The sequence below is a fragment of the Sapajus apella genome, unplaced genomic scaffold (assembly GCF_009761245.1).
Source record: "Sapajus apella isolate SASKATOON/1434 unplaced genomic scaffold, GSC_monkey_1.0 scaffold38, whole genome shotgun sequence".
In the NCBI taxonomy this organism is placed as follows: domain Eukaryota; kingdom Metazoa; phylum Chordata; class Mammalia; order Primates; family Cebidae; genus Sapajus; species Sapajus apella.
Window position 1 is genome coordinate 12,081,671 of NW_022436978.1, and position 23,427 is coordinate 12,105,097.

The 23,427-nt window shown below is 37.2% G+C and overlaps 1 long non-coding RNA gene across 1 annotated transcript in view; it reads right to left on the reverse strand.

Moving 5' to 3' along the window:
- Positions 1 to 2,877: 2,877 nt before the first annotated feature.
- Positions 2,878 to 23,427, reverse strand: part of LOC116564871 — a 149,617-nt gene continuing 129,067 nt past the window's right edge. The window contains exons 4-5 of the long non-coding RNA XR_004275140.1: positions 9,753 to 9,827; positions 2,878 to 3,050 (exon numbers count right to left, since the gene is read on the reverse strand). This is a non-coding gene — a long non-coding RNA (uncharacterized LOC116564871). The remainder of the gene's footprint in view (positions 3,051 to 9,752; positions 9,828 to 23,427) is intronic.

Sequence of the window (23,427 nt, forward strand, 5' to 3'; positions counted from 1 at the left end):
TGTGCTTTGCAGCCTGCAGGTAAAATGTAAGCATAATATTAGCTACTGGTTTCTACTTCGGTCACTGGCGCACACCTTTTGAGTGAGTTCCCCCATCACAGGACATTTACATTATTAGCTCACAGCTGACTACCGTAAAAGATGGTGACCTCCTCGACGACAGGAATTGAGTTTCACCAATTATGAATCACCAGTGTTGAGCACTTATCACATCTATGTATCATCAGAACATAGATCCTGGCTTGGCACACCATCAGTGAGGGTAGAATGAAAGACTGTCGAATAAATAAATGGATGTTTGGTATAATTTGAATGTGTGTGCCTGCCCAAATCTCATACTGAAATGTAATCCCCAATGATGGAGGTAGGGCCTAATGGGAGGTGATTGGATCATGGGGGTGGATTTCTCATGAATGGTTTAGTATCATCCCCCTTTGTAGTTCCTTGTGATAGTGATTGAGCTCTCATAAGATATGGTAATTTAGGAGTATGTAGTACCTCCCCCATTTCTCTCCCTTGATCCTGCTCTGGCCATGTGACATGCCTACTCCCTCTTCCCTTTCCACCAAGATTGGAAGCTTCCTAAAGCTTCCCCCAGAAGTAGATGCCACTGTGCTTCCTGTCCAGCCTATAGAACCATGAGCCAATTAAACCCCAACTTTTTTTAAAATAAATTACCCAGTCTCAGGTATTTATTTAGTGTAATGTGAGAATGGTCTAATACAATATGGTTCTTCTTTATCTTTTCTATTATGACAACATGAAATAATAATAAACTTTTATTTTGCCCTCAGATACTGAACTTAACAAATAAATTTGCCAAAGCAGAGGGACTTTGAGTTGTATGGCCTTATAGTTCTTTCCCATCTCTAAACTTCTTGGTTCAACAAATAATTGAATGGAATCAATCTCCTTTTGACTGACAGTTTTGACAGCTGCTGTTCTCAAGATGTCAATGTATAATCTGTTATTCTACTTACCAAAATTTAAAACTGAACAGAGACATATGTACTGTCAGTCTTATTCCTATGATCCCCAGTTCCTCCCTTCTGCCCGGTTTTATCCTTCTCCTCCCTCGTGTCAGTGAAATGCCTTTAAATTCTGAGCAATTCCGAAGCTCCTGTGCCCCAAGCAAGAAGCAGGATTAGAGATCATCTTCCCTGAGTATTATTACAGCACTTTCACAGTGAAGTCTCCAGCTTTGCAAACTAATGGGGCTTCATAAATGTAAAGCTGTTCAAATAATAAATGAATCTTCTCTTTATGCTTAGCCAAGGGAAGGGGATATTAAAATGAATAAGAGTAATAATAAAAAGCAAGTTAGCAGCATGGGTATAATTAAACTGAATAGCTCACACACACAAAAAATAAAGCTCTGAACATTGACTTCCTCTGGGACACACCCTAGTACACCCAGACCTCGCCTCGGAAAGGTATGCACAGCTTGTCATCCTAATGTAAAACAAACACCTACACTCACCCTCTCATCTACAATAGAAAGGCAAATTTGGCTCTTGAGTCAAAAACTCTTCCATCCCTTGGGAGCAAAAAACACCAATTTTTCTTTTTTTCTTTTTTTTATCCTCACTATTCAGGATACCAACAATGAAATTCCTTGAATTGATAGGACCACTGGCTCTGAGGAAAAGAACCTGAGGCAAGAGTATCTTATTTGCACTCAGTGTTGTAAGTGCATTTTTATCTGGCCAGAAAGAATAATCGGCAGGATGGTAGGAACATTTTGACCCTAAAAGCTACTTTGCAGGTCACCTGGGGCTCTTTCCTTCCAGAGCATTCATTAGAATATGTAAGCTCTGAGAGAGTGAAGTCACTACAGGTGAGGTTGCTATCATCTGCACTTTCTTCCCTGAAGCCATTTAAAAACCCGTAAGGAACCAGTCACCTAAACTAGGTTACACCTACCTTCCTTTCTCAAGAGCTCTGGGTATAAATCACCCTGGGATGAAGATTAGGACGTTATTTCCTCATTACTCTTCATGAATTAAGCTTGTGAGAACATACTCTCCAGATTATTTGTAATTTGGAGACTTTGTGCCTTTATTTATCCATTTTCCTTCAAAGAGACTATTCACAGAGAAACCTCTTCTAAGAGACCCTTATTTTTTAGGAAAACAAAATATTCCCTAAAAAAGAATTATATGTATGAAGTGTAAGATGCCTTAACCTCAAGAGTTTCTCTTGTTCTTTTCTTCCCCTTCTTGTATTTTTTTTTTTTTTTTTTTTTTTTTTTTTTTTTTTTTTCTTATCACGCAGGCTGGAGTGCAGTGGCATGATCACAGCTCACTGCAACCTCTGCCTCCCAGGTTCAAGTGATTCTCCCGCCTCGGCTTCCCAATGTGCTAGGATTACAGGCATGAGCCACTACACCCGGGTTTTCCTTCTTGTACTTTTGAGACTCATGTATCCTCTTTCTAGAGAAGCAAAAGCAAAAGCCTGCACACTTCCATGGACATGAATGATTACATTAGTGCTCTAATTGCCTTGCTCCATAGCCCTTCTCAACCTGGAAAAAATACCTCTGCGGTGGAGCATGGCTTAATATAGAGTTTTCTCTCCTGTCATTCGCTAATCACCATCAACTGACTGGTTCTCAAAGCTGCTAGTTTCATTGAAAAGAGAGATTTCCAGAAAAAGCAAAACTGTAAAGGTCTTCTATTCTATTGCTCCATTTGACGGTTGATGGAATTGACAAGCCAAGAGATGTTTGTCTGAGATCACTGAGAACTCAAATCACACTTCTGAACTCTTTTGTTAGTTTTCTCTTGTGAGACACTTGCTAGTCACAATTTTTACCCTATTTATCATGGAATTCTGAAAATATTAAGTCTAAAATAAAACAAGCTTACTTACCCATATTATAGAGGCTTCCTTACCATCTGAGTGATTTTTGAGAATTGGCTTCCAGCCTTTAGGTCGGCTTCCCTGCTAACAGGTGTGTTGAAGTAGTGATACTGAATGTGTTTTCAAGCTCTGATGCTCTTTGGTGTTCTACTCCCAACAACTGATGCTTAACGAAGTGAGTGCTGCTTCTATGAGTATGGATAATCAAGAGTTAAACAAGTAAATTATGTACACAGGATTATGTCTATGTATTATGCACAGAAAATAATCCTGAAGAGCATATTGAAGCTATTGACTTAACATTTAATTAATTTTACATTATAATTATTTTATTTTATAAAGCAAAAGAACTAGAACTCCTGAGAATATTTGTGTCGTAGGTTTTCACCCAGCTTTACTATTTAATTTTACTGTTTAAGTACGGGCAAGTCACTTAACTTCCCTGAGCTGCAAACACTTCATCTGTGAAATAAGGGCAGATAGTAGGGTATGGAAGGGTAGGGAACATACAGAGGTTTTTTTTTTTCTTTTTTTAAGACAGAGTTTCTCTCTTATTGCCCAGGCTGGAGTGCAATGGCATGGTCTCAGCTCACTGCAACCTCCGCTTCCCTGGTTCAGGCGATTCTTCTGCCTCAGCCTCCCGAGTAGCCGGGATTACAGATATGCACCATCACACCTGGTTAATTTTTGTACTTTTAGTAGAGACAGGGTTTCACCATGTTGGCCAGGCTGGTCTTGAACTTCTGACCTCTGGTGATCTGCCTGCCTTGGCCTCCCAAAGTGCTGGAATTACAAGGGTGAGCCACTGCGCTTGGCTCAGAGATCTTATACTACATTTTCTTTAAGAGACATTCTAGCTTTTCCATTCAGCGAGAGAGATAGAAATCTGGCATAAATGTTTATATATTTGCATATGGAAATATGCAAGTCATTTGGACATAGACGGCAAAAGATTGGGGCAAAGAGAATTGGAGGTACTGGCTGGAAGAGTAGAAGTTCTAGGGAGTTCCCTCCTTTTTTGGTGAACCTGTCTGTTTGTTGGGGGAAGGGAAACAGTGTTGATGAAAGCAGTAAGAAGCCAAGTGTTAATGTAAATCCTCTCTTTTTTTGAGACTTCTGCTTCTGAATCTGTTTCCCTTTAGAAGCAGAGTTCCTGGGCAGCTATAAGTAGCATTCTTCATATAAACGAAATTATAGTTCCAGAAAGTTATATTCTGATTCATGTGTGTGAGTGTGTGTGTGTGTTTATAAAATCAATCTTATAAATTCTTAATTTAAACCAAATTTATGTAAATCAAATTCATTCATATTATAGTAACAGTAATTTTAGCTAAATGATTTATTAATTTTTTAATAAAAGAAAAAATCAAAGGGAAACAAGAACTTACATTTAGACATTGTGTTATGGTGTTGAAATAAACCTTTTCATAGAAAATTATTAAAAATACATTAAAAAGTTGTAAAAAATATTACCAAAAATGATTTTATTTCTTAGCAAATATCACACAGAAGCAACAACAGAAAATAAAATGTGTACTTATTTTGGGATTTCAACCACAAACATACCAATAAGCTGAGAGCTCCTGGCACGGAGCATCATCAAAAACCAGTTGGCTTACAAAGTTGCCAAAGTCTCACACTCTGTGACACACTTAGACCTACCTGAACAATACAGAAGTGAGGTCAGGAGTATACAGAGCCCATTAGAGCATCTTTATCACCAGGCCATACTGAGAATAATTTGATTAAAATACCCAGGAGTGCTCTTTACCACGGAAATCAGTCACCTTTCCAAAGCAGAAGACACGTTGTAAGGAAATGCATTATGGTCTGTTACCTCTGTGCCATTTTTCCTCCTCCCCTAGCCACAGTCACACTTCTAATGCCAACTGGCAGATTCTGGTGGGGTGAAATGCAATGGAAGTCAACACCTTGTATTTTGGGACTCAACTACCACAGACTACCTGATTTACAATGTGAATAGCATAAACATTATTTAGATAATAACAGAGAACAGTTCACTACTCATAGGCATTTTAATCAACCACGAGTCAACATGTGTGGTCAAAAAATAACCTATTTGGTTAGTAACCTTAAGGAAGCTGCTTCCCTTCTCGGGCCCTAAAAAGAATTGAAGTAGCTCAATGGTGTTTAACACTGCCTGCACATTACATATTTTGGGGACCTTTGAAAACTGCTGATACCGAAATCCTGCCCCATGCCACCATTAAATTAGAATCTCTAATGGTAGAGTCTGAGCATTGATATTTACTGGAAGCTCTCTGGGTAATTCTGATGTCCACCCAAGGCTGAGAAGCACAGGTTCCTTTTCAATACAAGCAGGGAAGAGCATCAGTGAGAGTCAAAAATTGACCTTAAGGTTAAACTTTGAAGTTGAGAATATAAAAGAGAAGATGTTTAGAAGGGAACATGCATAAGTTGGAACTACTCATTATAATCATGCCCCACAATCTTGCTACTATGCAGACAGTGCCTGAAAAACCCCAAATTAAATAAAGTCTCATAGAGTCAATTAACTTATTTGAGGAAAACTGAGATTGCTGCTTTCTGTAGTAGTATTCAGACTGTAAAGCTTTTATAATTTTCCATTAGTGGAGTTGCTTCAGAATTAATACGCCACCCAACAAAATAGCACCCCAAAAGTGCTATTGCCTCATTCTGGCAATGAAAGCTGTATTTTCCCTTAGGCCTTGCTTCGTAGGCTGGAGTTGCCATGGGAAACAAAGCTTTATTGGGATGCCAGAACAAACAGGCTCTGAAACCATCCCAGCATAACTTAAAGAGCTGCCTATAAATCAAAGAGAACCCTTAGGTCAAAACCACTTAGACACACGCACACACACACACACACACACACTCTCTCTCTCTCTCTCTCTCTCAAACATATGCATACTCCCTGAAAAATATTATAAAAGGGAAGGCGTGTCAAGGAAATCCAACTAAAATTACTGCATGTAACTAATAACAAAAATTTATATGCCCCTTTCATCCACAGTTCTCAAAGGGCAAAATATGCTAAGATTACTTGTCTTTTGAAACCCTTCCAGGGTTCTGAGGGATGTAAAAGGAGGAATTTTGCATACGAAATCTGGCAAATGGAAGTGGCTGTAAGGGTCATCTACTCCATTCTTTCAAGCATAGTTATGATGAAATGAAGTCATTTTTCTCCTTCTCCTTGGCAAAGTCAATTCTACACCATTCCAAGGTGTCATCTTCCAACCAGCCTGCTGTGTTTTTCTCTCATGAAAGACTGCCTTTTTTTTTGTTTTGGCCATCTCCCAAATTCACACCTTCTAAATGATGTGAAGACCATGGACAGCCAGTGGAAGCAAATGGGTGGGAAACAAGCTTGGAATAATTCCTGGGTCAAAGTAAAGATTCTTGCATATGACTTTATTTTGTTCTTATTATGCCTGGCTTTTTATTGGCTACTAGTCAATGCAGAGCTTAACTAGAATGTAAATGCTTAGGACTAGCATACTTTTAAAAAATCTCTTCACTTTTTTCTTTGGTCATCCATGACTAGACTTGTGCCTCCTACTTATTCTAACTCAACTTTTCTAACTCAGCAATACAGTAAGTGTGTAAGGCAACTATGGGGTAGTGAAAGAAACCTTGCTCTAGTTCTCTTACTGAATTCCAATTTCTCTATTCATTGGCAGGGCGACCTTGGGCGAGCTTTTTTTTACCTATTTGATCTTCAGATCATATAAGGCTTTTATGTGGATTAAATGAGTTATGAAAGATGTATAGTGCTGTAAACATGTAGGCTATTTTCTCCTCTCTTCCTAATGTTAAGAGAATAGAGTGATAACACATACAAAATCTTCTTAAGTACTTCCTCAAACAACTTTTAGAGTAATTTGGAAAGTCCTTTGTGGTCAAGCACTGATCAGATTTGTTTTGCTCACAGTCACTAAACTATAGCTTTACAATTATTCCTATAGTGCCAAGGTTTCATACCTGCATTTTTTTTTCTGTAATGTATATTTTCCCCAGGTATTCACTGGGGCATTTTAGTTAAAATACGGCTTCAAAGAAAAAGCTCTAGAGGGAGAGCTTCAAAGGCTTCTTGCGGGGTCAATTAGCACCTATAAATTTTATCTCTGCTGTTACTAATGGCTATTAAACTGCAGCAAGGCTAATGATGACTGATAACCACCATTTCCTCGGACTGTTGTTATTTAAGTGGAAAATAGCTCTTAACTGTCTACACTTAATGTTCAATGTGTGACAAGTTTAAGATTCATCAACTATCGTAGATTTGAGGTTCTTTTTAAAACTTTTTCCTAAGTTTATTGAAGTAATTCATGTCACTGTGATAAGAAACCTGCCATTGATTTTTTTTTTAAATGTATGGGTACATATTACATGTGAGTATTTATTGGGTACATGTGATATTTTGATACCAGCATACAATGTATAATAATCACATCGGGGTAATTGAGATATCCATCACTTCAAGCATTTATAATTTCTATGTGTTGGGAACATTCCAATTCCACTCTTTTAGTTGTTTAAAATACATAGTAAATTATTGTTGACCATAGTCACACTGTTGTGCTATCAAACACTAGATTTTAGTTACTCTAGCCGTATTTTGGCACACATTCACAATCCCCACTTTCCCCTCCCTGCCCGCTAACCTTCCCAGTCTCTGGTTAACTATCATTCTGCCGTTTATCTCTGTCAGCTCAATTATTTTAAATTTAGCTCCCACATGACTGAGTACATGCAAAATTTGTCTTCCTGTGCCTGGCTTATTTCACTTAACATAATGCTCTCCATTTCCATCTGTGTTGTTGCAAATGTCAGGATTTTATATTTTATGGCTGAATAATATTCCATTGTATTTGTATACCACATTTTCTTTATTTATTCGTCTGTTGATGGACACTGGATTCCAAATCTTGGCTATTGTGAATACTGCTGTCATAAACACGGGGGTATATCTCTTCAATTTACTAGTTTCCTTTCTTTGAGGGAAATATCTAGCAGTGGAATTGCTGGATCTCATGGGAGTTTTATTTTCAGTTTTTTTGAGGAGCCTCCATACTGTTATCCACAGTGGCTGTGGAAGTTCTTTTATTATTCACTCTTTCAGGTAGAAGTTTTGCTGTGTACCTTGCATCAAATATAGCTGAGGTGACTGCCTTAAGGCAATATTTCCTGATGAAATGAATACTGACCTCCATGGGTTCTTTGAACGGTTCCTAAATCAAGCGGGTGCATTAATATCAGAGGGTGTAGAATATTGTCTGTGCCATAGTGCAAGGCTGAATAAAATCTCACCTCTGCCATTCCACAGCCTCTTGATCTTGGGCAAGGTAATAAAGTCCCCTGTACCTTTATTTCCTCACTTACAAGAGGGAGTTGATGAAAGCAACTGCCTCCAGACATTGTAGTGAGTAAAAAAATGAATAAAAATTGTGCAGTGGCCACTAGCATTAGGTGACCATGTGAATGAATTTTTTATTTGATAAGTTGAGTTAACGTCAATAATTTTAAAAGTTCAAACAATTACTTTGTTTAGAAGATCTTTCCTATATGAACAACTATCAAATTATCATGTAATTATATACCTATAGAAATATATACCTATATTTCTATAGGTATATATAATCATTCAATATGCAGATTTTGTTTTTTGTCTTATTTGTATTGTCTGATTACAGAATTAGCACATTCTAAGTCTGTTTTTGAAAGAAGCGAAACATATAAAGGAATAGAAAAAAAACTTCACCTTTATACAGTTACCCAAAAGCATCTTCTGTTTTGTTATATTCTCTTTTAAACAAATTTTAACCTCAGGAATACTAATGAAATAGAAATTAAAAAGGAATATTTTTGGTTTACCTAGCTAGATTTGCTATCTATACAACTTCCTACAAGGACAAGAAAATTGCTGGTTATTTTGCTCCTGAATATTTGGCTTTTTCATGATCATTTCCACCTTCCTTTGATTCTTCAGCCACTTTAGAGCAGGATTCTGAATTCTGACTGCACATTAGAATTACATGGGAGATTTAGCAAACCACTGAAGCAGAAGCTACCCCTCAAATCTATCACAAGAAAATTTGAGGTGGGGCTGGGCATTTGTGTGTTCTAAATTTCCTCCGATGATTTTAATTTACAGTGCCTCTGGGATTACTGCCTCAGAGGGGCTTAATTCTTCCTGTGACTCACTCACAAAAAAAGACCCCACTTTCCTATCTTAAAATAGTAGTGATAAACCATTCTTCAGAGCCACTGTCCTGCCAAACCAAAAATCTCTTTAGCATCAAAGCTCCTGGAAAAGCCATCAGAGCTATGTGACCTGGGTCTTTTGCTGGACTCCTATATGACCTTTCCTTCTTTATGACTGTTTTTGGGAATGTCACATCTGATCAGCTGTCAGTATTCAATAACTTAAACAAAACCAAATCTTCAGATTACTTTCTTTATCACAGCATTTTTCTGTTATATTCCCCATCCCCAAACTCTTATTCTTCACTTAGCTCCTTTAAAACTGCCCTGTCTTGATTTACTAGGCAGATTGTTATCATGCCAAAATAGAAAAACAAAATGTTCTTGAATAAGGTATTGATGGGCTAGGGTCTCAGCACTATCACCTTCCAGATGGGAGGATTTAATAAGAGTAACAAAATGCAAGCCCTTGAGTCCTTGCGTAACACATCTTAGGAGGAACTTTTATAACCATAGCTAAGGTGCCTGCTTTGCCATGAATATAAGTTGGCAAGATTTTCTCATGAAATAAATACTGATCTCCATGTGTGCCCTGAAGGGTTCCCCAAATCAGGTAGGCACATTAGTATCAGGTAGTATAGAATATTGCCTATGCCAGAGAGCAAGAGTGGATAAAATCTTACCTCTGTCATTTTACAGCTTCTTGATCTTGGGTAAGGTTTCCATTTCCCCTTTGTACTTCTCCTTCTGCTTCTTTCCTACAGAAGACAGATAATTTTATTTACCAAAGTGTCCTGAGAATATTTCCTGGGGAGAAATTTCTGCTCCAATGGGGAAAGTCAACTGCATACCTTGCTCACTCTTATGGAAATGATGAACCACATCACAAGAAGAACAGGAAGGTAAAGGAAAGGCATCAACAGTAAGACAATTTCTGAAAATTATAGTGTATCATGGGCATATTCAGTGTATGACAGAAAACCATCTATGGCCCCTTCAAGATAACTTACTCTAAAAATACATTATGTTCGAGATTTCTTGAGTTGGAACTTTTGTTTGGTTAGTCAGTTTGGAGTTTTGGGAAATGTGTGGTTGGGCAGAAGCAGTCCTCAGGGTAGCCAGGCTGTATTCATTCCTCTTCTTCCCCAAATCAATTTACTCCAAGTGTGATATCATGAGTTACTGAGGGCTTCCTATTTGCTGTTCTAGGTAAACAAATCCAGAATAATGTGTCAGTGGGGATATACCCTCTGGGGAAAGATCACTACTTGTATTTTCGTAACTATGCCATTATTTGCCACCTTAAAGTCCCTGATTATGTTTCCTTTGGAAAGATCTACTATGCATCATCTCCTCAACACTTCCAAACAAACTTCTGGTTTCAGTGGAAATACACATTCCTCTTCTGAATGCTCATCATTACTGACCTTTTACCTCTCTTCTGGTCTACTCTCTTTTTAACTTTGAGTTCTGATGTCAATGTCTAATAATGTTTCATGAGCTCTGTTAAACTATGAACTCCATGATGTGCTTACACAGTAATGCTCAGCACAGTGCCTCACATAGAATATGCACTCAGTAAATATTTAAATACTTTTGATTAATGAATTTGTTCCCAATAGACTACACTTATCTTTCCCTTGCTCCCATTTTCTCTTTCCCTTTAGTGAGAAATATAATTGCAAGGATGAGGTGTACCTAGAGACATTAGCATTTATGCTGATAAAAACATTTATCATTCTAATTCTTATTATTTAATGTTTAACAAGTTTTTACATAGTATTTCTTGCAAGTCATAAAAGCAAAAAATTTATCTTAACTCTGGCTAAGCCATGTGGAAAGAAAAGAGGATTGATTAGGGGATAATAAGAGGAAAGCTCTTGATAATCCCTAAAATAGTTGTCTGTCACTGTTGTATAAATGAAGAAGAAATATGCAAAAACACAGCAACTTGGGATTTCGTCTGTGAAAAATAAAGTTCCAACTTCCTCTCTTGTGGTATTTAAATTGCTGAGACATATGACACAAAATAAGAAACTTCATGGTTGGTAATCATATTTAATAATGGTTCACAATGTTGTCAGAGTTCTTTACGTTTATAATTCACACTCATAGAAGTGATGAGAATAAATGACACAAGAAAATTTAGAGGTTGGTTTATCCAGAAGTTGAATGTGAATATTGAAATAAGAAGCTGGCATGGGTATGCTTGACGGAACATTCATGGATAATGAAGTTGGAAAAATTAATTAGTTAAATGTTGAATAAGAAAGACAAGCAAGGAGAAAAAAGTCACCATTAAACTATTACTCAGTGATAATTACCTTTAAAATATTGCTACTTTCTTGTCCATTTTTAATACATATATTTTCCACTAAGACAATCTCTAGGGACATTTGTTTAAAACATAGGATTTTTATAAACGTACGGTTTTATATTATGCTTTTGTACTTTCGTACCAAGTATATTTTTTCTGTATAACTATGTATCATTTGAAAACATGATTTTTAATGGCTCTATAGTATCAGAATATTTGGATATATTATAACATTATTCATTTTTTCTCTGTTGATCATTTAAGTTCTTAGTTTTTTATTTTTAAAAATTCTGTCATAAATGATATTTCAGTACATACCCATGTGGATGTGCACATCTCTGCTTACCCTCTTAATTTATAATTCTCAACATAAAATTACTCATTTTTTTGCATCCTGGTAAACCTACAAAACTAAAAGAATGATAATGTTATAAGTAACCTTTAGATTGTAGTTCTTTATAAGCATTGAGGTTGAGAGCATGATGCATTGGAAAGAGCCATGGCCTGAAATTCAAGAGAACTGATTTCTAATCCTAGGTTCACCTCCAGCCCACTGCAGGCAGAAGGAATTACTGCTCTACCTCGCAGGTAAATTGTGGGGATTCTGTCAGTTACTCATTTTAAGCTCGACTTGATCAGAGATTTTTTTTCACTTCAATGTGCATTGGAATCATCGGGAGGGGCCTGTTAAACAGAAGTTGCTCACACCTATCCCAAGTGTGCTACATTTAGGTCTGGCTGGGGTCTAAGAATTTGCCTTTCTAGCAATTCCAAGATGTTGCTGATGCCTTTGGCCTGGTGACCACACTTTGAAAACCACTGAACCCGAGCATCTGTTTAGATGAGGGATCAAAGTGGTGATGATGCAAGGAAAATGTCTTCATTTATTTAAAACAAAACATAAGGGGTATAAGAATCAAAATAGAACATTTAACTGGAAAAAAAAAGGGGGGGAAAGAATCACCAAATTCTCTCTGCTTGAGTCCAACCATGCCCTTTAAGAATTTTGCTGATTCTTCCCCCAAAATGCCACAACACAGAGATGAGGGGCTTTCCCCTTAATGTTCTAGGTCAAATGTGGTTTCATAGCCCATATCTTGGTTTCCTTGAAAACAGCTGAGATAGCATAGAATTGTTCAAAATTACTTCACCAGCAGAAAGGTGAATTGAAAAGAAAAAACGAATAAGCAGAAAAGTGCCTAGCTTACATAGTATGAATATAGAAATAATTCGATTCTAATATTCTATAATCATTCGAACACTCTATTAGTTCATTATCTCCAAATTGTAGGTCTGAGCCATTGTACACCCGATCCCCCAAGCTGTCTTAATTCCAGCTGTTGGTCCCAGAACAACATAGTAGTGCTCTCGCCTGGCTCCCTTGCGTTCCAGAGCCTGGTCAGCCCCCTTAAGTCCAGAACCATGGCCTCTTTCACCTTGCACAGGCTGACTTCTGGTCACCGTGACTGAAGCTATTTAAGGCCAACCCACTTGGTTTAGCTTAAGAAATGTACTTCTTCCTCAAGAGACCAGCAGAACTTGATGATTTATAAACAGTTGAATCAGCCTAAGTCCCCCAAGACCCAAACTCTTTTCATTATGTATATAGAGATAGGCAAAGAAGAATAATGTTTTCATCATAGCACAATTCCAGCAGGTGTCTAATAAGATTTGCAGACCTATGGTAATTAGGCTGTGGGAAAGAAATAATGCAGTTGGTCTGTCACCGAATATGAAGCTGTCCACAATTAGACTAATAAATGGAAATCAGAATGTTTAGCCTTTGCTTACTGAGTGAATTCTAATTAAAATCATTTCGTGTGACCCCAAGGAATGAATTTAGGACTGATGTGTGAAGAGTACACGGCAAGAATGGGAGAAATAACACTTAGTAAGCACCTATCGTATACTGCGATAAATTGGGGCATGTACTTTCTGAGAGATAAAAGTTATTTAAAAATAGATTCACTTGCCTTAATAGATAATGGATTTGTCTTGTACTGGAGGCATTCAAATTAGATTTTCATTCAATTTCTACTTTTTCCAATAATCCTTCTGGTTACTTCAGTTTTCTGGATCCTAGTACACTTTTTATTTTGCTAGTGCGTCTTTCTGCTTCTATTCTTACCTCCTAAAATCATTGCAGCTAGAGTAAGAATTTAAAAATGTGAAATGCATCATACTTACTCTTAAAACACTTCAGTGACTTTTAAATACGTGTGGAATAAAAATTCGAGCTCTTAACATGCAGTGCATGGCCTGGCTGGTGCTACCTTTCTAATTCAACTTCTTCCACTCTCCTTCATGTACTCCAGACTCCAGACACTGAGCCTTCTTTCTGTTCTGTGGACAGGCCATGCTCAAGCCTTCCTCAACCCATTTGCATTTTCTGGGTCTTCTGTCTGTGACATTCTCTCCTTAAAACAACTGGCCCCAGTTCAGCATTCGGATCTCAGCAAAATGATTCCTTTTTGAAGAAACCTATCTTAATAGCCCTTCATTAAATATGAAAGACCTACTTGCATTTAATCACTTTAAAACCTTTTTTTTTTTTTTGCTTATTATTATTATTTGCCTTTTTTGTTTTTTCTTTTTGTGGAGAACAGGATACTTTTTTTTCATGTCCTCTATTTATCCCACCAGAATGTGTGTTCCAAGAAAAGAGAGGCCTTGTCTATTTTATTCAGAGCTGCATTTCTAGTGCTTAAAGTAGTGTTGGATGGGAAAGAAGGGAAGGAAGGAAGGAAGGAAAGGAGGGAGGGAGGGAGAGAGGGAAGGAAGGAAGGAAGGAAGGAAGGAAGGAAGAAGGAAGGAAGGAAGGAAGGAAGCAAGCAAGGAAGGAAGCAAGGAAGGAAGGAAGCAAGGAAGGAAGGAAGCAAGGAAGGAAGGGTTAAATAATTCTGAGCTACCAAGTTTAAGCAGTTCATTAGCCAATACATGTTTACCAAGTATTGCACACTTTCGTTTTCAAGTTTTGTATGAATTTTAAAGATAATAAACTGACACATAACCCAATCCATGTCCTTTTCCCTATAAACAAATTGTCTTGTTTAATCACTCTGTTTTAGAGATGGAGAAATTGAAGTCTTGTGCAGTTGACTTGCGCGAGTTCATGTGGCAAAGCTGAAGCATGTTTTTTCCACTGCATCACCCTGGAATTTCTTAAACACTCCAACCAGACTTACACCTTTCCTCTAAAGAAAGCAAGAGAGAATTCAGAGTCCTTATTTTTAAACCTGCATTAAATGGAAACCTTTGCAAGAGCAGGTGGTGGTAATGCTATGAATCTGGCTCAGCAAGGGAACACTGAGGTCATGATATTTTTCACATTTAGTAACTTCAAAAATATAGAGATGATGTAAACTTCCTAAGACTTGTTGCCAGCCTAGCGATACTGGTAACTCTGGGCAGGAGGGCACGTCATTGGTCATGACAGGCACATGCATGGCCAATGAGCTCTCTCTAGTCAAAAGAGATGCTCTGGTAATGTTTTCAGATGGCTGTCTTGGATTCACATCCTGCTTACAGTAACACTAGCAAGGCTACTTAAATTTCCTGTTAGATACGTGACAAAAATATCCTATGATGTGAAGAAGTTGCTAAGACCAAATAGTACCTACTTCACAGAGTTGAAAGATTTAATGAGCGAAAACATCTAATATACTTTGAACAATCTCTGGTACTTAGTAGTGCTCATTAAATGTCACTTTTCAAAATAAAATACTAGTTTAGATGAAAATGCATTTGAATGTTTGCTATTTCTGAGTTAAATTGGGCTCTTCGTCTCTCAGCCTGCCTTGCTCTCTGCTTACAGTAACACACTGACAATGGAAGAATCATGTAATCATAAGTCAGACCCTAAAGGAACACAGTGGTCAGCTGGTGACAAATTAGGTGACTGAAGCAAACAGAGAAAAATGACAACAGACTGTGAGACTTAACCCAGGGCAGTGATAGAACCGGAATTTGAACTCAAATCTCTTTTACCCAGTTCATTGGCTTTTTCCTTTACCCAGAGAGCAATGTTACTGCACCTTGCATTTGGCCCATTTAAAAATATAAAAATGTTTTGTAGCATTATAAGATATTTAATTGGCATATAAAGGTTAAATATAGTCAAAGTGTACAACATAATTTCATATATGTATACATTATGCAATAATTACTATAATCAAATTAACATATTCAGTACCTGTACATGAGACTCCCAGAAGTCATTCATTTTATAACTGAAAGTTTGTGCCATCTGACCAACGTCGCCCCCCATTTTTTCCATTCTCCATCCTCTAGCAACCACAGTTCTACTCTCTGCTTCTGCAATTTGGCCCATTTGTAAAACTTCCCTCTACATTAAATATTCTTTGCCCCATGAGAATATATATAACTCTACCTTACTAGAGGCCCCAGTAGGTTTGTATTCATTCTCCCCATCCTGCTGGAATGTCTAATGACCTCACTATATGTATTTCCTCACATTGGGAATCACAAATAGTACATTGTATTTAAGAACATGTCCAGGTCTAATGTCTGTGATTTTATATTCACAATAATGATTTCAATCCAGATATTCTAAAATAGTTTCTAAATGTGCTTTAAAGTTGTCAGTAAAATGTAAACAATGAGTAGCATTCAGATGATTTTTAAATGGCCTTTAGAAAGATAGGTATCAATAATTTAGAATTAGATTTTGTATAATATTTTGTTCCCAATCAAAAAGGATAAGTGATTAGTTACTGTAAAGGGTAGAGGATTTTATCTTAAAGTGTTTTAATGATATTTGTATTGCTACTTATACCTTAACTTTTAGGGAATTAACATTTTCTATTCCTGTAGAATCATCCCTGGGCTAATTCTAATTTGTAGCCTGTGGCTCATCATTTTGTGAACAAGTCCCCATGAATTTATAACCAAAATTAAGAAAACAAAATCATGTTGCCGGGCCGGGCACGGTGGCTCAAGCCTGTAATCCCAGCACTTTGGGAGGCCGAGGCGGGTCGATCACGAGGTCAAGAGATCAAGACCATCCTGGTCAACATGGTGAAACCCCGTCTCTACTAAAAATACAAAACATTAACTGGGCATGGTGGTGCGTGCCTGTAATCCCAGCTACTCAGGAGGTTGAGGCAGGAGAATCGCCTGAACCCAGGAGGCGGAGGTTGCGGTGAGCCGAGATCGCGCCATTGCACTCCAGCCTGGGCAACAAGAGTGAAACTCCGTCTCAAAAAAAAAAAAAAAAAAAAAAAAAAAAATCATGTTGCCTTACTTTACTCCAGCAATGTGCTTCTGTCGCTCTTTGTATATAGTGTTTCAGAAATCAACTAATATTTTTACTATTAATTTGCATATGCATTTTAGGATATTTAAACTCTATTTAATTGACCTTCAACTGGCATTTAATCATGAAATGGGACATTAAATCGTGTATTTATTCCTGTGTTGATGAAGTCAGACAAAATTAATACTCATTCCTTAGCTGTTAGTGATGTCTGCTTGCATTCTTCAGGAATGCATTCTATCAAGGACAATAACATTAGAGTGAAATGGGCTGAGAATATGAAAACCTGAGTTTGAGTCCTGGATCTAGCACTTGGCACACTCCGATTGTTAGACAGATCACGTGTCCATTTCTGGGTTCAGTTTCTTGATCTGTAAAATAAGTATAGAATCTACTAGATAATTCCAATTTCTCTCCAAGGAGTTAAAGATCTGTCAGTGAACACCAAAAGATTTAGAAAATAGCAAAATTAAATTCCTTCTCCACTCCCGTGTGCCTATGAATGACTTAGCCGCAGAAAATAGCCATGTTTTTCTCGATGTGGACTTAGCATCTTCCAACTACAAGCAGCTGGACAAATAGGCAGATGCATCTGTGTGACTGCAGAAGAAAACACACGTTGTGTGTACTTCAGGCAGCAGTGCTCCGCTGGGAGATAATTTAGGATTTTCCAGTGTCACATTCTAGTAGTCCCCAGACGCTGCCAACTTGCTCAATGCATGTGAACTACATTTCTTGTGGATATATTCCCTCCTGTAGCTCAAAACCAATGCAGAGTTCAAACCTTCCACCTCTCTAAACTGGATCACTACAACAGCCTTCCCATACATGCTTAGTTTCACTCTTCTGCAATCTACTCTCCTCCTATTTCCTGGTTGATCTCTCTAGAACCTAAATCTAGCCATGTCCCAGACCTGCTTAAAGAGTCAATGGCTCCTGAATACTTTCAGAATAAATTCTAACTGATTTAGCTTTGCTTTCAGATGATTTGGTCCCCGTCTCAGCTGATCTCAGGTCCCTCTACACTCCCATTCACACACCCCATACTCTACCTCAAGGAAACGTGTTTCTCTAGAATAATATTATATTGATTGAGCCTTCTCAAGGTGCCACATGCTTTTACATTCATTATCTTATTTAGTCAAAAAATACCACATCAAGATAGACATTATCTCAATTTTCAAGAGAAGTTGAGTAACTTTCCTACAAGGGAGTCGCATATAAAAGGGTTGAGCAGGACACAGGTATGTGTGTATGTCCCCAAGCTCTTTTTACTTTACTATGCTGCCTTTCCAGAGACACTTGACACTTTCACTTCTTCACACATGTTGTGTCTTCATTCTGGAATATTCTTTCATTTCTACTGTTTGAATCCCAGCGCTCATTCCTTAAGGGTGTCTTTAATGTCATATCATTCGATTTATTTTTTTACTCTTCCAATGAAATTAATATTTTCTCTTTTGTGCCCCAGTATTTTGCTTACAGACACCCATAACATTATGAATTGTAGTAGAGATATTTGTGTACGTGTCTTAGAGTCCCATAAGAATGTAAGTTCTGGAAGGGCAAAGGCCATGCCAACCCTAAATCTGTTATTTGGCAGAATGCCTGGAAAAGAGTAGATAATTATTGATTGTTGGAATTAATAAATACAGAAATGAAACATGTCTGTTTTATCTTTATTAACCTCATTTTAAAATTTGGTTCTCACATGGACACAGGGAGGAAAACATCACACACCGGGGCCTATTGGGGGGTGGGAGGCTGGCGGGGGGACAGTAGTAGGAGAAATACCTAATGTAGATGACAGGTTGTTGTGTGAAGCAAACCACCATGGCACGTGCATACCTACGTAACAAACCTGCACGTTCTTCATATGTACCCCAGAACTTAAAATATAATTTAAAAAATTTTAAAAACTAGTAAAATTTGGTTCTCACAGATGTATAGACAATTCCATCACCAACTACTACACAGTACTAGGATTGGCACAAAAGGAAAACTTACAAAAGAACATAGCTCAAGTGTCAAAAATAACTAATTTGTACTCAGAAATGTTATCCTAGTCATGATAAAACTGATTACTCCTAAAATAAACTGCAACAATTTTCCTGTAAATGACTCAAAAAAATTTCAAATGATACCAAAGTTAAAAATAACCATTTTGTCTAAATTGCTCAAACATTCATTTGCTTCCAATTTTGGAGCAACAGAAACTTCCAGTCTTTCTGTGTGGATAGGTGGTAATGTTTTCCTGCACGAGCTCACAGCTAAGCAGAGGGCTTAGCATGTTCCAGAATGAGTGCCACATTTTTAGTTTGTAACAACAAGGATGGCTATTACAGAGACACAAGTGCATGGCCCAATTTAAAGCTTTTCTGCTTTAAGACTTCTATGGAAAGCATCATCGCAGTCGTGCTACAAGACTTTCCTCATTTCCTTGGACATGCCTATTTACCCACTGAAGGAAGAAAGTGTCTCTGCAATCTAACATGCCAAGAAGATATCATTTGTACAGAACCTGCTAGCTATTTTAGAGAAGATAAATAAAGACAAGTTAATGCCAGCAAACTGTGCCTCTCATCTCTGAAATGATATGAATGAAAGGAAAGCCTCCTTTTGGTAATGATTGTTACACAGAGACTCACCAGCCTCTCAGTTCCCCTCCACAAGATCACTCCTCTCTCAGCCATTTCCATTTCTGCGTCGTGGAGATGGAAGTGTTTCCATAACATCCCTGCCTCTTATCTCTCACTTGGGAGCCAACATAATATTTCTAAAACACAGACTCTATCATGTTTTAAGTTTTGACATGAATGTAAAACACCTCATCACCTAGGATAGAAGAACAAGGTTGACGAGCCCTGCTTCACCACAGACTGGAGTGACCTTCCCCATCCCATAAGACTTCCACAATCCCACATTCTTCAGGGACAGCTGAGTTGTCACTTTTGTACAGAAGCATCCCAGGCCCAATTTGGATAAATTGTATCTCCGAATAACTCTCTGTCTTTTTTGTTGTTGTTTTGTATTAAGCTCCTTGCTTACAAAATTTTTAAAGCCCGAAGGACAGGAATTATGTCTTTTTTGTTTTAGTATCCTGCAAAGCATTGAATGGAGTGTCTGATCGAGCAAGTTGTTATATTTACTGAATAAATGAATGAATGCGTGAATGAAGAACAAATCATCCTTTTTTCTTGGCAACTAAATATAAGAAATATTTAGACATAACTGCTTTTCCTCAGAGAAAAGTTTCTGACCTCAAATAATAATCTTAGTAAGGAAGATTGAAGTTAGGTTGTGGAGAAATATGATGTAGCTTTAATCATTAAGAGGTAAGAAAGTATATCACACCAATGGGCCACCTTCATGGCTTCCAACGTGCACTATATTCTGCTGGTTCTCGGGGTCCTATCCAAAGCTACTCTTACAAATTTGGCTGGCTAGACTTTCAAATAACTGAGAAACAGAATTTTAAATAAGATAAACTTTTTGGTAGTGAAATCATAAAATATGGTTGCTGTTCTTTAAAATGGTAATTTCTTTTCTCATCTCTCAGTATTTTGGAAACATAGCATCCTCAATGTTACAGCAGAAGAATCCAAGGTACAGAGATTAACACACTTAAGTCTATGGAGTGATTGAGTGGTGGAGAAGCTATATGAAAGCAAGAATTTGGCATTAAACTTGCATTATGAGGTCTTGACTAAGCCAGTCATTCAGCTGCCTCCTCTGAAGGGCAAGAATATTTATCCATTTTCTTTAAGCTTTGTAAGGACAATCTAAGAAGGAGGCTTTAGACCTCTCCCCAAATTCAAAATCTGTATAAGAGCTTATGACTCTGAAACTTGTCCTTGGGATTTTGAGATGTAACTCTCATATATGTGAGATCTGACTTATCCAAGAGGTATTTTAATCTAGGCTAAAATATTTTGAGTCAAAATAATAACCTACTAATTTTGCAAAAGCTCCTTATACTTTTTTAAACTCCATTTAGTGAATTGTATATTTATGGATTCTTCAAAAAAAAAAAAAAAGTCACTGAGTTGGAGTGAAGAAAGTGAGGGCAAGAATTAGGCCAGCCTGAGTATGTTCTCTCAAAGCAATTGTTAGTGGAGATGGAAGAAGAATCCACACAGTCCAAGGCTGAAGACTCAAATGTATTGCAGTTTGAAATTTATTGCAGTTTCAAATAACAGTGTTATCAACTCTATTTATTCATCAAACACATTTATTTATCATTTCTTCATTTCTCAATTCATTGTTATTTGGTTTTATCTTTATTAAATCCTTCTTCCTACTCTTCTTAAATTCTATTGGTATTTTTCTAACTCATTTTCAGGCTTGGTTACTTTTTCTTGATTTGTAATGAAAGCATTAACCAATAAGCTGTCTTTGAGTGTAGTTTTGACTTTGAAGTATGAGTAAATAATTATAGTCAGGCATGGATAAATGATGACATAGCTATATGATGTAATATTATGCAATATTTTTTTTTGTTGTCATTGTTGGCTTCCCAAAGTGCTGGGGTTACAGATGTGAGCCACCACGCCCAGCCTGAGACCCTGTCTCTTAAAAAAAAGTAGGCCAGGCGCAGTGGCTCATGCCTGTAATCCCAGCACTTCGAGAGGCCAAGGCGGGCAGATCACGAGGTCGGCAGTTCAAGACCAGACTGGCCAACATGATGAAACCCCATCTCTACTAAAAAACACAAAAATATGCAATACTTAATATACTTTTAAATGATTTTTAATCACAAGCAAAAAAAAAAAGACACTTCTAAATTAGTTGTTAAGCAAAAACAAAAATGTTTTAAACCATTTTATACCATGTTGTTCTAATTTCTAAATGTATTTTTTATGTTTAAAATATGCTTAAAGGATACCCATCAGTGTTTATTTCTAAATTATGGCATTATAAACTAATTTCATTTTCTTCCTTGTGCCTTTATATTTTCAATTTTAAAAAAACATAATTTGCTGTTATAATTGAGAAAAATAATATTATAAAAGTTTATATTCAATTTAACTTTCTATCATTTTTCTAAAAGATTAAAGTGATTTTTTTTATCATGCATGGAAAACATGTGTGATTTGACATTGTTCAAAAACCACTACTAAATGTGTATTCTATACTCTGCAAAAATATAAATTCACACACAAAATTATACAGAAAAAAGAAAGAACGTAAATAGAAAAAAATATAAATGTGTTCATTATTCAAGAAGTATAGATTAATTTTATTTTCTTCAGTATTTCTCCAACTTTCTGCAATAAGATACAATAAATTTTATAAGAAGTAAACAAGAAATAAATATTGCTAATTATAAAGATTCAGGCCCCAAGGATTGTACATGCCCACCTCAGCTCTAGGCTGGTCAAAGAGAATTCTGGCTGCTTTCATTGTCTTTTTTCTTGCCTGTCTCCAATTCAATTCTTTACATTGCTGATAGGTTCTTAAGTCACTTTCTAATCACAGGGCTCCCTGAATCAGAACCCTTCAAAGATTTTTCTCTGCCTATGAAATAGAGTTAGAAATTTTTGACATGAGTAACCAGGCTCACTATTTGTATCCCTGAATGTGTGCCTATGCTTCATCTCTGAACAAAGTCTATAATCAGGTCACACAACATCAAATTCAACTTGCCACTTGCAAAGACTTGAGTCCTACCATTTTTCCTTTTCTAATGAAACATTTTCCCACTTGTCATATATCAAAATGTAATCAAAATGTCCCAGATGCCTCCTCATTGCTTCAGCTGGAATAACAACTTGCTAGTATCTTTTAATGGTCCTTATATCATGCTGCCTTCAATTATAATTATTGACATTATTGTTACATAGTAAGTATCAACATAAATTATTTTTAGGAGAATTCTTTGTAAATTACAAAGAACTAAAACAGATTTACAAGAAAAAAACTAACAAGCCCATTCAAAAGTGGGCAAAGGATATGAACAGATACTTTACAAAAGAAGACATACATGAGGCCAACAAACATATGAAAAAATGCTCATCATCACTGGTCACCAGAGAAATGCAAATCAAAACTATATTGAGATACCATCTCATGCCAGTTAGAATGGCGATCATTAAAAAATCTGGAGACAACAGATGCTGGAGAGGATGTGGAGAAATAGGAACACTTTTACACGTTGGTGGGAGTGTAAATTAGTTCAACCATTGTGGAAGACAGTGTGGCGATTCCTCAAGGACCTAGAACTAGAAATTCCATTTGACCCAGCAATCCCATTACTGGGTATATATCCAAAGGATTATAAATCATTCTACTATAAGGACACGTGCACACGAATGTTCATTGCAGCACTGTTTACAATAGCAAAGACCTGGAACCAACCCAAATGCCCATCGACGATAGACTGGATAGGGAAAATGTGGCACATATACACCATGGAATATTATGCAGCCATCAAAAACGATGAGTTTGGGTCCTTTGTAGGGACATGGATGAACCTGGAAACCATCATTCTCAGCAAACTGACAGAAGAGCAGAAGATCAAACACCGCATGTTCTCACTCATAGGCGGGTGTTGAACAATGAGAACACATGGACACAGGGAGGGGAGCACTACACACTGGGGTCAGTTGGGGGGAAATAGGGGAGGGACGGTGGGGGGTGGGAAGCTGGGGAGAGATAGCAAGGGGAGAAATGCCAGATGTAGGTGATGGGGAGGAAGGCAGCAAATCACACTGCCACGTGTGTTCCTATGCAACAATTTTGCATGTTCTTCACATGTACCCCAAAA